At 52.7% G+C, this 5,293-nt stretch overlaps 3 non-coding genes across 3 annotated transcripts; 1 reads left to right on the top strand and 2 right to left on the bottom strand.

Annotated features, from left to right (window-relative positions):
• TRNAQ-CUG (transfer RNA glutamine (anticodon CUG)) lies at nt 1-72 on the bottom strand. Its single transcript has one exon. It is a non-coding gene; the product is annotated as a tRNA-Gln (tRNA).
• A 3,532-nt stretch (nt 73-3,604) lies between these two features.
• TRNAS-AGA (transfer RNA serine (anticodon AGA)) lies at nt 3,605-3,686 on the top strand. Its single transcript has one exon. It is a non-coding gene; the product is annotated as a tRNA-Ser (tRNA).
• Nucleotides 3,687-4,968: 1,282 nt separating this feature from the next.
• Nucleotides 4,969-5,042, bottom strand: TRNAN-GUU (transfer RNA asparagine (anticodon GUU)). The gene has a single exon. It is a non-coding gene; the product is annotated as a tRNA-Asn (tRNA).
• Nucleotides 5,043-5,293: the final 251 nt, after the last annotated feature.

Raw genomic sequence — 5,293 nt, 5'->3', positions numbered from 1 at the left:
AGGTCCCACTGAGATTTGAACTCAGATTGCAGGATTCAGAGTCCTGAGTGCTGACCATTACACCATGGGACCAGTTTCTGTTGCCTTCTCTGGCCATCAGTGACCCTCTCGGGGCTGGCTTGTGTAAGGGGACTGTTGGCCCTTCATTAAAACTTTGTGGGGTTTTTTGGTTGGCTAGTTCCCAGTCCCAATAGAAGGGGGAAGGGTCAATGGGAAATCAGGACCCAGAGAGTGACAGTGCCCTGGGGAAATGGTCACCAAGTGGAAGGGAACAAGTGAGAATTGGTTGCTGGAGAAAAATTCCTGGTGAAAATTGGCAAAGCTGTGGATATTTTGAAAAGCTACAGTGAATTTACACATGAAGATACAAACAGAGAGACACACACACAGAGAAAAAGAGAAAATCACACACTGCACAGGCCCACACAGGTATAAACAAAAACCACACATACAGGCAGTGTTTGAGTCTCATAGCCAAGAGGGTGTTCCCAAAGGTGGTTTGGGGAGCAAAGATTGAGCAGGAGTCAGGGGGTGAAGAATCACAGGATGGGCAGAGCTCTGGGCTCGGCTTGAACCCTTCCAACACAGGTGGCTGATGAAGAGCAGAGCCTTGTAGATGTGTGAAATCCACCCTGAACTGGGTAAAGGGAGGGACCTCAGTGTCTTCTGAGCTGGGATTGTATTTTCCACAGGGCAAAATGATTGGCAGAAGCCATTTGCTTAAAGAAAACCAGTGCTCCAGGTGAGGTTTGAATTCACAACCTCAGCACTATTCCAGACAGGACTGCTCTATAAGTGCTATGTGCTAACCCATTGCACCAGTGGGACCCCTAGTTAGGGGCTTGTCTCCTTGTTCCATGGATGTATGTATGGATGACGGGGTTGCATTAGCTAAAACAAATCCATATTAAATGCTGCAGGACAGTAGCAACAGAGGTGGGGAGCCTCCTTCCCATGTGATCGAGCTGGTTCCCACCTTCCGCTGCTGAGGGGAAGGTTGGTGCTTTGAGCCACCCAGTGCTGGAACTTCTCCTGGGTGAGGTTAACGAGACTCTGAAGAAGGGAAGGGAAGTCTTTTGTATCTGTAGTCTCATTGGTCCCCTGTTGGGGCGATGCAGAGGCAAGTCCCGACCTGGGTGAGTCACGGAGAGGCTGTGTCCCATGGCGTGTGTGTGGGAGAGGGGTAGGGCAGGGTTGGGGTGGGCTCCAGGGGAAAAGGTGGGTGTGACAGAGTGTGTGGGAGGGGGAAGGGTGTGTTTCTTAGGATATAAATGAGGGCAAACACAGGGGTAGTGACAGTGAAGCCCCGGGTCTGAGTGTTATGACCCTAGCAAATATTCAACCAGTGAGCTACACTCTCAACAAAGGACTCCTTGAGCAAGAACAGTTTTGTTAGTGAATTTTATCTCTACACAAACACCACAGCTAACAAAATCACCACACCCGCTCTGTGTCACCAGAGCACAACAACAACTTTCCTTGGAGCACACACTGCTCCCCAGCTCTGTGCCCTTCCATCTCCCCAGCGTTGCTCCAATCCCTTAAAGCAGGGTCTCAAATTCACTTTACCTTAGGGCCAGTGTCAATCCTCAAATTCTCCCAGTGGGCCAATAATGTCACTCATGCCACCCAGAACCTGCTCCCCAAAACTCCACCCTCCAAGAACTCTGCCTTCCACCTGCCTAAGCTCTGGGAGGGAGTTTGTGTGGGAGAAGAGGTCTGGGGAAGGGGATTGGGGTGCAGGCTCTGGGAGGGAGTTTGGGTGCAGAAGGGGTGAGAGGCTGGGCTCTGGGAGGGAGTGTAGGTGGGGGAGGGGGTCTGTGGTGCAGGCTCTGGGATGGAGTTTGGGTCCTGGGTGGAGGCTCTGGACTGGGGCAGGGGGAGGGGGTGCAGGAGAAGGGGATGGGGGTGCAGGCTCTGGGAGGGAGTTTGGCGGTGGGAGGGGTTTATGTGGGGCGGGGATGCAGGCTCTGGGAGGGGGTCGGAGGTCCGGTGTTTACCTGGGGCTCCAAGGTGGGGGGGACCTCCGTGCCCTGCTGCCCCCAGGCACCACCCCCACAGCGTACCATTGGCCGCATGGGTGCTTGGGGTAGGGGCAGCACACGCAGGGAGGGGCCGGCAGCCACTGGAGCGAGCAGGAAGACACTGCTCAGCTCCGCTGTGCTTTCAGGGCCCCTGAACTGGCAGGGGGGAGCATCTTGGGGCAGCAGGTGGGGCCGAGGGAGAGAACTGGCCCCAAAACTGCTGGAGCCCTGCGGGCCACATTGGGAGGCTCGCGAGCCGCAAATGGCCCGGAGGCTGGGAGTTTGAGACCCCGGATATAATTGCTTCGGCCTTGTAGTTCACAACGTCCAAAAGTAAACATCTCTTCAAATCCAAGGGAGTGGAAATCAGTCAATGTTCAGAGTCGTCCCACGTGAAAGCACCATGTTGTGGGTTCAAGCTAGCCCCATCGTGTGGCCATCACCTTTCCCTCCTCTCCCTTAAAAGTTTTGGTATTTTGCACAGAAACTTTCTTCCCTCAGGAGAGACCTGGGAACCAGGGCTGCCAGCCAGACAAACACCTTTAAGACGAGGTCCCTCTCCCGGTCAAAAAATGATCTCCCACCTTCAGTTCAGTGACAGCCTGAAGTGTTCCTTATCCCGCCAGAGCTGGCAGTGGGCCCAGATATAAAGAGTGAAACACGACACATCATAGCTATGCCCACAGTGACTGCAAAATCTTTTTATATATTTCTTATTACCTCAGTGTATTGTTTTCTCTGGAGTCTAGACCTTGACTGTCCCTTCTCCGAGAAATTTGGACCTTGATACAAAGAATCAACTATCCCTAGTTAAGGCCATGGACTTGACACCCATTGGGGTGTCCTACACAGGTACCAGTATTAACAGCAATGGCTCCCTTTTAGCCATAGTTTTTCCTCAGAGTAATAAATTGAAACAAACCCCTGTTAAATAATTTCTCAGCCCGAGCCCTTCACCTACAGTCCATAGGGCATTGGGCCACCATGTGGATGTTTCATTTCCCACCTCAATTTCACACAGAGACACAATTTCCTTTGCACAGATCCATGAACAGCAAAACCTCCCTGTGTCTCTTGTCTGAGCCAGGGCACTCAATACCAGTGAACCCTTCTCTCCTGCAATGGCAATGGTCAGAGAGAGGGAAGTGGCCACCTGCGTCCCTGTCGGGGAGACATTGGCTCGGCTCTTTCTTTATGCTGCTCTTGTTAGTCCATGAAACATCAAGGATGGAATGCAAGGCTGAGTTCACGTACCAACCCCCTGAAAAGTTTCCATGCCCCAGAGAAAACCCGACCCCTGCTATTGGAATGATGTGCTGGAGATTTGAATAGGAAAGGGACTGTCTGCTTGTCAACGTGGGGAATGAACAATGATCTACAGCAATGTCGTTAACACAAGCACACTCTCATCGTGCTCCAGCCGGAAGGGGAATGGGCAGGAATTCTCGCTGTTCAGCCATGGACACGCTTACACTAATGCACAGCCTTGAGTGTGCTGGGGAAGCTGGTCTGAGCAAACAGTTTGAAGTGACAATTCTGGGAGAACTGAATCATAGTGTAGTGGAGCAGCTGCACGTCCAGTAGTTGTGGCCGAGTGGTTAAGGCGATGGACTAGAAATCCATTGGGGTCGCCCCGCGCAGGTTCAAATCCTGCCAACTACGGAAGCACTGGGCTGTTATTATTACTGTAGTCTTAGTGCCTGAGCATCCACAGTGTGAACTGGAGCCAGATCTGGTCTCTTTGGCTGTCTACACTTAAAATGTTGCTGTGACACTTCTCTAGCGCCTTGGGTAGACAGTCACTACACCGACTGGAGGGGTTTTCCCATCCCTGTAACAGCTACATTGACAGAACAATTTTTCCTTCTATTTAGCTCTATCTAACCAGGGCTCAGGTCCGCTTAACTCTATTGGTTTGGGGGTGTGGATTTTTCACACCCTGAGACACGTAGCTCTGCCAGTTAAGTGACCAGCGTACACCAGCCCTTAGATCCCTCTGAGTATTGCAGTGCATTCACTGAACTGTGAGAGGAAAACATCAGCTCACAAACACGGAGACTGAATTCCCCACAGTTAATCTCTCTGCACTTTTGAGAAAGTCACAGAATTGAATTCATTCCTGCTAGGACAGAGAAAAAAATAAGTGACACTAAATTTTTGGCTTGATTAAATAAAGTTAAGGGTTTAATTACTACAGTAAAAATAGGTACTGATTCCTCCAAATAACACCATTACTTGAAATAGAAACAGAGATAAAATTTGTCAGTGATGACTAATTTAACAAATGATCTTCCCATTATTAATTTATACTGTGCCCCCACTGCAGGTCTGGGCCCCTCCAGTGTAACTGCTCTGCATCTGCCTTCCAAAGAACTGGCCTGACTCACTTCTCAGCAGCAAACGAGTCAATTCTATGTCCCCTCCCCGGAAAAATCAGCCTGGAGCTAATTTGGCAGCACTGGTGGGGGAGGTGAGGTTCCCTTTAGTTCCCAGCGAGGCATGAGGGAACCGAGCGCGTCTCTAGAAGAACTTTTGGAGCTGACCTGGGGAAAGCGCCAGGCTGCAGCCGGGACTCAGGCTGGGGCAGCATGGCCGCGCTTCCCTGGTGAGCCATGAGACACGCCAAGGGCTGTGTGCAGGCAACCGGGAAGTGGGAGGGAGGTGTCTTCGAGCTGGCGCGTCTCGTCCGTTTCTCCCTTGCTGCTTGGCAGAAGCGGGAAGGGAGCGAAACGTGCCCGGCTGAAGGTTTTGCACTTGGCCTTGAGGATTAAGCCCGAGCCCCCGGCATGGCTGCTGGGAGATGGGTTTCTGACTCGCATCCAGCGCACTCTGCGGGCCACCAGCTGAACCCCGAGGCCAAGAGAGTCGGGTTTGAGGTGAAAAAAGGGGCCTTTGAGGCTCCCAGCACACCTTGAGGAGCGAGGAAATAGCAGGAGGTTACCAGCGTCCCTGGGTGGGCTCGAACCACCATCCTCTCGGTTAACAGCCGAACGCGCTGACCCATTGCGCCACAGAGACACCTGGAGACCTGGCTGCTGTTACCAAGGCTGTGCAGCCTGCAGATCTCCTGCCCACGCTAGAGCTTGCAAGGCGCTAGTCCGGACAGGACCGGATTCACCGTGGCACCAATGGCTCCACCGTGCCAGGCCCAAGCTCAGACGGGCCCATAACGCTCGCTTCCTCCCCTCTCGCAGCGCTGCCGAAGTGGAGCCTCGGAGCAGCAGGGATCCAGCCTGGGAGCTGAGAGCCCACGGGGCCCTGGGAGCTGT

This window comes from Eretmochelys imbricata, chromosome 22 (genome assembly GCF_965152235.1).
Source record: "Eretmochelys imbricata isolate rEreImb1 chromosome 22, rEreImb1.hap1, whole genome shotgun sequence".
In the NCBI taxonomy this organism is placed as follows: Eukaryota; Metazoa; Chordata; order Testudines; family Cheloniidae; genus Eretmochelys; species Eretmochelys imbricata.
The sequence above is the reverse complement of the archived record's forward strand: the minus strand, read 5'-3'. Positions and strand labels throughout refer to the sequence as shown.